Below are 12,240 nucleotides of genomic sequence, written 5' to 3' on the forward strand. Positions count from 1 at the left end.
GACTAGCAGCACACCGTACGACCAAACATGGAATCAAGGGCGGGTTACTCTAATAATAATAATAATATTTTATTATGTTTTTAATATAGTATTATATGTCTATGTGTTTAATTGGGTTTAGTAAGACTTAGGCCTGGTCCATGTTTACAACCAACGGACGCAGAATAATATTAATAGTTAAACTGGCATATAATTACGTTGACTACGCAGGGCCGTAACTAGCTCAGAGCAACGGGGGTGGCGGGAAGTGTTCTCAGGGGTGTTATATAGTAAGTAATCTATTGTTTTTATGGTCGACAATTTTTTTCACAGGGGGCGACACTTTTTCAAGGGGGGGGGGGGCCGTTACGGGCCTGTGGGTACGTAGGAGAGACCGAGGCACATTGAAAATATGGGCATACATTGAACCACATACCGGTAATAAATAATACTTTATACGTTAGTCGGGTGTTCGATCCCTGCATTGGCCGAGAAAGTTCATCCAGATTTTCCGACGTGGTTTCCCCTTGTCAGTGGTGCAGAACGGAGGGCCTGACAAGGACAGTTGTCTAGTCCTTCGGATGAGACGAAAAACCGAGGTCCCGTGTATATATTAGAAGGCACGTAAAAGATCCCCTGGCAGTTGGAATTCGATATAAGAGTAGGCGATAGTGCCGCTGCCCGGGCAAAATTTCCCTCATAGCACACTGTATGGCGTATGGCCGTCTTCATTAGCCCAGTATAGGGGCAGAACAGTAGGACGTTAAACCCCATTTCATTTCATTTTATTACTAGTCTACTGTCTAGGCCAAGGCTACACACTTTTTTTTATTTTTTTAGACCTATTGCTCCATCAATAATAAGCAGAAGCTGTTGGTTATCAATAATTTGTAGAGTAGGGGCCTACCAACTTTTTCAAAATAGATGAATAAAAGTGAAAATTCACATCTTCCATTTAACATTTCTCATGTATACCCGTTATATAGGCTACCTGCTTAGCATAGGAAATTCCTGTTCGGTACCTAATCAGTTCACAATCTACAATACGGGCCAGATCCACGGAGGGCATTTGGATTTTTTTTAAATTTTGATCGTTCTGTGATGGAACCACCGATTCAACGTACCCAAGTGCACGATAGTCTATCATTTAATAATTTGTCATATCCTTGAAAATAAAAACATAAGATTTTAAATGTCAATTATTCAGTATTGATTCATCTATGTTGACTGTAGGTCTATCGAATAAACCGGAATTAAAGCTTCGCGGAAGCAGTGTTGGAAACTTGTCTGCGGCATACAGGGGCCCAATGGGTCCCCCTGACTAAAGCCGCTCATCAGCAAATTTAGACAAATTTTGGTTTGATCATAAGGTCCATGGTTTGATTCGCTGTAGCCTACTACAAACTTAAAAGTTAAATGGGGGGGGGGGGGGCGTGCACGAACTGTCACCTTAGGGGGCGCATGGAGATGTAGGCCTGTAGGAGCCAAGGAACTAGAGCTTCATACTCCCGCTCGTTTCGATCCTTGTACGGATGTTAAATCTGTGATTTTTTTTCCTCAACCAAACACTCATTGTTTGCAGATTCACTCATTATATCACTACGATAATAGTGGCTGGGTTTGTGATCTAAAGCCAGATATGTTTAACATGGAATGGAGTATACTTCATTACAAAAACATTGGTGATTCGATCTAAAATCAAACAACAAAACAGTCAACGAATACAAGCTATTTCTTCCATACAATTAAAGTATGTACGAGCGTCATGTATTGGCTGTGGACGAATTAACTATTAGTTGTGTACGAGTCAAGTGTTAGTTGTGGACGACATCACCAATAGTTAAAGTGGTTCAGAGACTCAAATTTTTGTCCTTATAAATTTTGAGGCATTTATAACATATTTCCAAATGGTTATATCCTCAAAAATCAAATGTGGTCAGACTTCCATTGTTGATGAATGAAGTTTTTACCAATGCTTTGTGGACGACTTAACCAGTGGCTGTGGACGAATTAACTGTAGACGACTTGACTTGTGGATGATTTAACTGTCATCCGTTCAAAGTGCCCCAATATGTTGTACAGCGGGGTAGGCCTACATTGAACTATTACAGTCATATATTAAAATTTTATTTTATGATCAGTAGTGGAATACCGCGTTTTATCAGTGAAATAAAAATTGTATTCCACTGGCTAGTTGTTTTTACCTAAAATGATTGTAAAATCATAAAATAAATAGAACATTTGTCGTTTTGTCGTGAATAACATATTTTATTTCATCTCTAAGCAAGAAAGTTTTCTTGCTTCTCGATGAAATAAAATATGTTATTCACTCTAAAACGACTATCCTCTATGTATTTTTTTTTTTAAAGTTAAAGATTAAATCAATTGAATCTGATACACTATAGCAACTATAACTCTAGCCCTACCGGTAACCTTCTTCTGGAGAGTTGGCTAATGTAGGCCTATATCATAACATTATACTCAAAAGACAAAGGGCCTATGGGAGATTATATAAGGAAATGAAATGAAATGAAATGGGGTTTAACGTCCTACTGTTCTGCTCCTATACTGAGATAATGAAGACGGGCATACGCCATACATTGTGCTATGAGGGAAATTTTGCCCGGGCAGCGGCACTATCGCCTACTCTTATATCGAATTCCAACTGCCAGGGGATCTTTTACGTGCATTCCAATATATACACGGGACCTCGGTTTTTCGTCTCATCCGAAGGACTCGACAGCTGTCCTTGTCAGGCCCTCCGTCCTGCATCACTGATAAGGGGAAACCACGCCGGAAAATCTGGATGAACTTTCTCGGCCAATGCAGGGATCGAACACCCGACCTCCAGGCTAGCGGGTCAGCGTCTTTTTTTTTTTTTCTTTTTGTCCCCCGCCTTTCGAAGAAAGCAGGGGACTATTAAAATGGGTTCGTCCGTCTGTCTGTCTGTCTGTCTGTCCGTCACACTTTTTGGGACACAATAACTCTCTTCCTAATTGAGCTAGAATGTTCAAACTTGGTGTATGTGTTTATTAGGTCAATGCCTTGATGGAGTTCGAAGATGAGCATTTTCCGCTTAGGGTAAGCAGAGATAAGCAATTTGATTGGTTGATGCTTTGGGACACGATAACTCTCTTCCTAATTGGGCTAGAATGTTCAAACTTGGTGTACGTGTTGATTAGGTCAATGCCTTGATGGAGTTCGAAGATGAGCATTTTCCGCTTAGGGTAAGCAGAGATAAGCAATTTGATTGGTTGATGCTTTGGGACACGATAACTTTTAATTGAGCTAGAATGTTCAAACTTGGTGTATGTGTTTATTAGGTCAATGCCTTGATGGAGTTCGAAGATGAGCATTTTCCGCTTAGGGTAAGCAGAGATAAGCAATTTGATTGGTTGATACTTTGGGGCACGATAACTCTCTTCCTAATTGAGCTAGAATGTTCAAACTTGGTGTATGTGTTGATTAGGTCAATGCCTTGTTCAAGTTATTTATTGTCCCCCGCCTTTCGAAGAAAGCAGGGGACTATTAAAATGGGTTCGTCTGTCTGTCTGTCTGTCTGTCGGTCCGTCCGTCCGTCCGTCACACTTTTTGGGACACAATAACTCTCCTTCTAATTGACCTGGAATGTTCAAACTTGGTGTAGGTGTTTATTAGGTCAATGCCTTGATAAGCAATTTGATTGGTTGATGCTTTGGGACACGATAACTTTAGTTCTAATTAAGTGAGAGAGCTGAAACTTGGTGTATAGTTTCATTACACCAATACCTTGACTAAGTTCGATGAAGAGCATTTTCTGCTCAGGGTAAGCGGAGCGATAAGCAATTTGATTGGCCGAGACTTTGGAACACAATAACTCTCCTTCTAATTAAGCTTGAATGTTCAAACTTGGTGTAGGGGTTTATAAGGTCAATGCCTTGATGGAGTGCGAAGAACAGCATTTTCTGCTTAGGGTAAGCAGAGATAAGCAATTTGATTGGTTGATGCTTTGGAACACGATAACTTTAGTTCTAATTAAGTGAGAATGATGAAACTTGGTGTATAGTTTCATTACATCAATACCTTGACTAAGTTCGATGATGAGAATTTTCTGCTTAGGCTAACGAGCAATAAGCATTTTGATTGGTCAAGACTTTGGAACATAACAACTCTTCTTCTAATTGAGGTAGAATGTTTAAACTTGATGACTGAGTTCAATGATTAACATATCGAGCTAAAGCGAAGCAGAGATAAGCAATTTCCTGCTTTGGGACAAGATAACTTTGATCCTATCTGATAGAGAGTGATGAAACTTAGTGTATAGTTGATAATCAGTTTGATTGCTTGATACTTTGGAAAAAAATAGATGTGCGATTAATTAATATGTGTCATCTATTTATTTGGGGATTTCGGCGGGAGACATCAGCCTCACTGTTGGCTTGTTCTTAGTAGTATTTATTCACAGAAAGACATTAATATATTACATGTTCATTGCGAATATAAACGTCATTAATCAGACAGCTATTTACAATATAAAAACTTGTTGTTTTTTTTTTGCTTGTTTTTTTCTCTTGTGCGTTTCCTTATAAAATATATAATTTACAATTAAGAAATTTAGTATGTACATCAAAACTAGGTTAAAAAGGTTAAAAAATGGTTCGTCAACTAAAGGTTATCACGCTTCTTAGAAATGATTTACAGGGTTCAGGAAAGTCATCCAACTTCGAAGGATCTTATTTTAGAAAGATTCTTCTATTGCTATTTCCTGTGGAGGTATACTAAAGATTTTTAGTTTAATGCATTTCCCCTACTATCAAAAACGAAATGTAGGGGTTCTCGTAGAAATAAGTCTCTACGCCACTTTGTTATTAACTAGAAACGTGACTATATATCTATACATAAGGTAAAAAATTATTTCTTATATCATTTAAAATTGGACATTTTAACATAAAGTGAATCTCATCACCGATTTGATTTAAATTACATATTTTACAAACACGGTTTTCCCTTGGGATTTTAGTCCGACGTCCTTCTTCAATTTCAAGTAAATGTGTTGAACATTTAAAGTTTGCTAATGCAAAACGTAGTTTGTGTGATAGATCATTTATTAAGTAAGATTCCCGGTATATTCCCGATTTTATTTTATAGTAAAACATACAGCGGGGCGAGTTCGAAGTAAACTCGTGCCACTCTTGTAAGCTAACATCTCTGACACGCTGTTTAAAAAGGAATAAAAATTCATTCACATTTGCGACCCCCTGGCTTATCCAAACATGACCAAATCCGTATCTAAACAATATATTTCTAATTCTTGAAAACCAATTTATCCGACCATTTAAATCCTGATTACAGAGCATTTCGTAACACAGTTTAGGTAACCTATATCTGTCCATTGGCATTAATGTAAAGAAGTATTTAATAGGTTTACAAACATAATTTGCATACAGTTCGTATCTTCCACATTCAGCTTTTGCAAGAGCATTTGTTGTTTTTAACCCTGTACAAAGTATCCATTTACAAAACTTGGTTTGAACTTGTTCTATGTCTGATATCATTTCTGTGCCCCAAACTTCAGCACCATAAAATAAAATAGGAGAGACCATTGAATCAAACAATTTAAAAGCTATATTAGCGTTTCTACTACCCAATTTTGAAATGCATAACTTGATGACGTTTAGTGACAGGGGTACCTCACGGAGAAAAAAATGTCAACCGAAAAGTGTCTTACCTTTCTCTATATCAGAAGGTATTTTTTTTAATACGATCATGTTTGATAGTAAATATTATATGATTTAGCAACAAATAGGAAGAAAAGTAAAGAAGATTAAAAATTTTTTAAAAATATGAAGAAAAAAAACGATGTAAAAATCTGTGAAAAAATCACATGTGACATAGGTGCAGCATAGGCATAAGAAAGGCGCTCCTGTCCTCATGTACCTGTGCAATCAACCGATGTTTTAAAGAGCCGACTGTCACCTCAAAGCTATAATCCTCAATAGTTGTTTATTTACTGTTACTAATGATCACCAATCAACCGATGTTTTGTCACCCCAAAATTAACAATCTACCACATTTTATAGACAAATTTACTAAAAAAAATTATTTAAATTCGCAATAATTTCACGTCGCAATAATTTTTTCCCCACTATAGAAATTCGCAATAATTTCATGTCGCAATTATGCTTCACCACCCCAACTCGCAATAATTTCATGTCGCAATAATTTCATGTTTTACAGTATTCAAAGTAGCAGGGAGGATATTTCTTTTTTGTTTCGTCGTGATTAGCATAGCTTTGGTTTTCGATATACTTAATCTCATATGGTTTAATACTATATTGGCATCGAGTTGAAGTTTTTGTTCTAATTCTTTGACAATAGACCCAGAAGTGTAGACTATTGTGTCATCCGCAAAGAGACCGGTTTTAGAGGATACGTATAAAGGTAAATCATTTATAAAAATATTAAATAATATGTGTCCCAATATTGATCCTTGGGGCACACCATGAAAGATAGATTTATTATCAGATAATATGCCGTCAACAGACGTGCACTGACTTCTGTTCTTTAAGTATGATTCTAGAAAAAGAATTTAAAATGTTTACATTTGTCAATTAGAATATCATGATTTACGAAGTCGAACGCTTGTTTAAAATCAAAGAATATTGCTCCACACAGGAGATGGTTGTTAATATAATCATACATGTTTTCAGTAATATGTGTTAAGAGTGTATCCGCGAGAAGACCATGCAAAAATCGCAAAAAGTGCTAAGATGGGGGGTCGGAAGTTTTTGATCAAACTTATGGTATGACACCCCCTAGGGGTAACATGCTGAAGTGGTTACAGTCTGATGTCGCTCTAAAGGACTGTACAGGAATTATTCATTTTATGGGTAAAAGTGCGGTTTTCACATGTGTATTTATCACCTTTTTTAAGCACAGGCTGCATTCTATGGTGGAATAGCAACCTTCTAATTTTGACCCTGTCTGATAAAGCGGGTGGTCAACTTCTACCCCAGCACTAATTTGAAAAAAAAAATCAGTACATACAAATTTTGTGTGGACTTGTTTTAGGGTACCATATTCACATTGTCCTTATAGTGCAGAAAAAGATACACTGTAACTTTTTCTTTCATGGTCGCAAGTAGAATTTCTTTGGATGGTTTTAAGTGCTAAGCACATAGTATCCATAGGTGTAAAAAAAATGACCGGAATGCAACATACTTAAAATATACAGCTTATTGAAAAGTGCTAAAAATAAGCTTTTGTGATACATTTTTTTGCAAATTTAACTAGAGAAATAAATTTTTTGACTTTTATACGTTTTCATCATATCCATAGCCATTATTTGTACCATGTTGTACTCTATATAAGTGTGTATTTGTATTTATTGTATATTTGGTATTGTCGTATTGTCCCTTAAACATATTTGTTGTATTGTCTCTTTAAGATTTCATTTTCAAACAAGTTACCGAAAATGGCTACAAAATGTTTAATTTCAGAGCATGTTTCCACTATTCATTTTGGGACACATCCACTGATTTCTACAATACAGAAATGTGGAAACTTAAATATTAACGGCAACGAAGCCTAATTGCGTCGAAGTGGGTGACATTGAACAGTGTAGTATGGTAGCTACAGCTCTCGGGCACCGTCAGCTGCACCTTCAGGGCCGGATTTAGAATAAGAGAGGCCCTAGGCAAACCCCCTGAACAGGGCCCACGACATGGACCTTGGGGCCCTGGGACAAGCAACTCGGTGAGAGGGTGGGTCGGGGGAAGTCATGCGGTTGGTGGTTCGAATCTCACTTTTGGGTGAATTTTTCATTTTCGTTGGATTATTTTATTTAAAATAATGTCTATTTGAGAGTAATGGATATGTTTGTTAAGATTGAGCACGTCGAAACTCCAATGGAAGGTCGTGGACAACTGCAGAAGTCAATTCCCGTTGAAGCCAGATGAGCCATGAACGATTACAGGCCTTTGAAAGTATTTTTTTTTTCAAGATATTTTTATAAAACAGATACTAATGTATTTTAGGGCTGGTAGTAAACACCATATGAATGAAAAGGAAAATAAATTGTTAGTGTTTTTTTTATCTACTACGGTTAATTATCTCCAAAACAGGGAAATTACAGGTTAATTTTATGGGTTATTGTTTCCTTTACCTAGTTTTTGCCAAGTCGATTCCGGTCATTTTTATTTTTTGTATCAAATGTTGGGAGGTTGCTTGTTCACGTGAGCATAAATTTTTTAAACCCACCCCATGAAAGAAGTAGCTATAGGGCGTCAAACTTTGGGTGACGAAAAATGGGGAATTTAGACAGGCTTTGATATCCAGTCCGTATACAGATCTCGTTCGCCAGAATCGTCTGAAGTTAATATTGTGGTAACAGCACTGAGTCATCGATAAACTATGTGAGTTTGGTCTTTCTGCTACGTATAGTAAAGGTGTAAGGACTTGCCAAAGTTGGTATTTGAGAAAATTTTGGCAATTTCACCACATGAAAAATGTTTTTTCAATTTTCTCATACTCGAATTGAAAGATTTATCTAATATTGCACATTTATGTGTTTTGGGACTATCCCAACTTATAAACCAAATTTGGTCAAAATCTGTGATTGAAGCCTTATATAGGCGAAAGACCGAAGAAATTTATCGTTCAAGTTCGTTGCAACAACCTCTGTGGGAGAATACTATAAAACTACGAAATTAAAGAGATTTAGTTCATCGATATAGAAAAATTGATTTTGAAAATGGGTGTCTCTTTTCCTAAAAAAAAATGTTAAGAGCAGTGGAACTGGAAAAATCAAGTACATCATCACTAAACGAGTTATTACAACCTCTACAAGGTAAAAGTTAATTTTGATACAATGTATTTAAAATCTTTATACATGTATTCCATAAATTGTTGTATTTACACAGACTTCCGACTGCCATCCTAATATATTGTAGTTTAATTTTCTAAATAAGACATTGTTCCTGACCATGTTTAATGGTTTATTACTTTATGTACATTATATGAATTGTAAAAATGTTAGTACAAACAGTACTTAATCTTACTTGCATTATTTTGGGAGATGTTTTATAATATATGTTTTAGACATAACTATAGATACAGTTGATGCATGGATTGAACAAGAGAAAGCAGAATCCAACTTTATCATAGGGCAACATTTAACAAATTAAATATAGTAATTATCAAATTGTTAACATTAATTCTAACTCTCATCACTTTCACTTTATCATATATATAACAGCATAATATACTGTTTAAATATAATGGTCGTACACAACTCTTTGGATTATTTTATTTGCAATATAAAGTCTGATTTCTGAAATAGATATTATAGGTAAAATTAATTATATTTATGATATGTTCGTTAAAAAAGTATTAACATTAGTGTTACTTTGCTCTTATTTTTTAAACAAATTTTCACAAGTTGATTTCCTTTATTTTGTTAATGTAGAATGGTAATGAACTGCTCTTTTCATTTTCTTTGTTTTATTTGTTTCGTTTGAATTTGATTTATCAGTTTAGTTTTTGATTGTTTAATTTTTGTTAATGAAGATGATTCTTTTAAACTTCGTTTTTATTTTTGAACTCTACTTGGTGTAGGTGTTCATCAGGTAATACCTCGACTGAGTTCAATATAGAGATTAGCCGGTTGATTTGTTGGATATAAACCTTTGAATAATAGCGCCTAACAGGCAGCTTTGTTTAATTATGTTCTCCTGATTTTGATTGTTTTTGTGTGTTTGAAGTATATGTTTGTGATATGCGCTTAGAAACACTTCACGTGTAATGAAGCGCTATATAAATCGAACAATAATAATAATAATAATAATAATTTTATTTTTTTAAATTACACGTCTCTTTGTACTAATTTAAAAACCATGATCTCCACACATTCATCATGTGCCAGTATTTAATAATTATTTTTTAAAAATGGAATTCTTTTTAACCTAATCACCTAAAAAATAAACATTACAGGCGTAGGAATACGCACTATGATCATCCGGAAACCCCCGAAGTTTGTTGCCGAGTGCCATTTTGGCCAATCAAAATAAAGAAAACTTTTAGCCCCGAACCTTCAATCGATTCCCTGACAACTCATCCCAAAGACAACTCAACCCAGACAACTCATCCCAATAAAAGACAACTCATCCCACTTTTAAAGACAACTCATCCCAAGTCAAAAGACAATTCATCCCAACTTTTACAACACCCGACTCATTCTAAATACCACAAATAATCACTAATATATGAATTTATTACATCAACAATTTATTAAATTATACATTTATGTATGAATTTATTACATCGACAATTTATTAAATTATAACCACAACAATATCATCAACTAATACATTTTATTAGGCCAGTCATTTAGTAATTTAGTCTGTCAGTTTGTCGTTCAGTCAGTCATTTATTACGTAAGTCTGTCCTTCAGTTCGGTCCATATATCCCCCCACATCTTTTTAGTAGCTGGTTGGTGCTTATTTCCTGACTGGTATATAAATTCCAAAGTTGAAATAACTTGCTTTGTGTAGTTCGTGATTGTTTTTTCTGGTGTCTTCTTCTGAGACCATTTTCATTTGTGTCGGTAGCTGCGCTGCTTCTTTATACAACAAAGATATCAGTAGATAAAACTGTAAATTCCCTTTTCTGGCCTTTTGGTTGATTCGATTATGCCATCCCTCGACATCCATTATTATTATTATTATGTATTTCATAACCACTTTAATTTGATCGGTTGTGGCCTTTTCTTCTAATTTATTGAATGTTGGCAATATATGTTCAGCGGGTAGGAATGGCAAGGCAAGGACTTTTCTAAAAAAACTTATATACAGCATCTTTCTGGCTGTAAGCAGTCTACAAAAATATAAAAAACTAATTGTGAATAAAACATAGACTAATTGTGAGTAATACCAGACAGTTGTGAATAATATCAAATAATAATATCGTTTTCAAATACTCAATTATTTCAAAAGTAACATACCTGAAGTCCGTTTTCTTGGATCTTTCTCCAAACCGCCTGACCCCAATGGAACGCACAGCCATGTATACTTGGGTTGTCGAAAACTGACCTTAAAGCCTGCCAGATCCCTGCCTCAAAATCTGCAACAAAAGCCTGCACTGCAGGGGCTGATGGTGTCATATCCATGATGGCCTTGAATACCTGTGAAGATTAAATAAAATTGTTAAAATGTCTTTGTTTGTAGTCAGTAATATGTCTTTTTTTACCGCTGACCTAGTAATAAGTCTTTTTTTTACTGCTGACCTTAATAATATTTCTTAAAATATTTACATACCTTCTTGTAGTCTCTTTTAGACTTTCCTGACATCAGTACAAACGCCAAGGGAACTTGCTTGATACTTTCACCAGATTTTAAAAAAACTATGGATTGACAATAGCTGGTAAAATGGTTTGTTTACTGTTCTAAAAGTACCATCTATATACCATGTCTTAGCTTTTCCAAGAAGTTCAATTTGCTTCTCTGTGGCAAAAAGTAGGTGTCGGCCATCTTTTGTGTGTATGTCTTTCTGTAAAAACACCTCCGGAATAGCTGTTGCCAAAAACTCTTCATTGATCTAGAAAATAATGGTGTAATTATTATTATTGCTTATTATATTGAATATTTCTTATTATACTGATGTCATTATTCAGTTACTATGAAAACTGATGGTAATATTTACATAATATGTCTTTTTGTACTTATTCTGTACCTCAAAATCAAGATCTGTTGGATCAGCTGGTCTCTCTTTTTGTCGGAACCGATTACAATATCGAAGCAGGTTCGAATAAATGGGTCTGGATGCCTCTGGTTCTCTGTTATCCACATGCTCAGCTAGGATATTATCAACAATATTTTGTGCTGGCTCGAAGAGTGTCATAGGTGCCTTTACTTTCAACTAAAAATATAATATAATTTCAAAATATAATACAATGTTTAATTTCAAAATATAATACAATGTTTAATTTCAAAATATAATACAATGTTTAATTTCAAAATATAATACAATGTTTAATATAATACAAAGGTGCCTATAATATGTAATGAAATTTAATATGTCAATATTCCTGGTTTGGCGGCGTGGGAGTGCTCTGTGTTGGCGTTGTACGTCCCGGCTCGTTCCTTTATAATAACTGGACAGAGGGTTGTTTTGTTGCGAATACTACACCGCCATTCAGTACTGCCCTTGTTCTGCCTTTTCATGGTAAAGGTGTGTCTAAAGGTGTGTCCGTCACTGGACACAAGCTTCCTTTTCCCTCGTTCGGTA

The 12,240-nt window shown here is 35.4% G+C and overlaps 1 long non-coding RNA gene across 1 annotated transcript; it reads right to left on the reverse strand.

The window, feature by feature from the left end:
- Nucleotides 1–10,309: 10,309 nt before the first annotated feature.
- Nucleotides 10,310–11,937, reverse strand: LOC126821489 (uncharacterized). The gene is made up of 4 exons (XR_008788263.1): nt 11,686–11,937; nt 11,271–11,550; nt 10,958–11,137; nt 10,310–10,830 (listed from the first exon to the last, which is right to left on the reverse strand). It is a non-coding gene; the product is annotated as an uncharacterized LOC126821489 (long non-coding RNA).
- Nucleotides 11,938–12,240: the final 303 nt, after the last annotated feature.

Source organism: Patella vulgata, chromosome 5 (assembly GCF_932274485.2).
Source record: "Patella vulgata chromosome 5, xgPatVulg1.2, whole genome shotgun sequence".
Classification (NCBI taxonomy): domain Eukaryota; kingdom Metazoa; phylum Mollusca; class Gastropoda; family Patellidae; genus Patella; species Patella vulgata.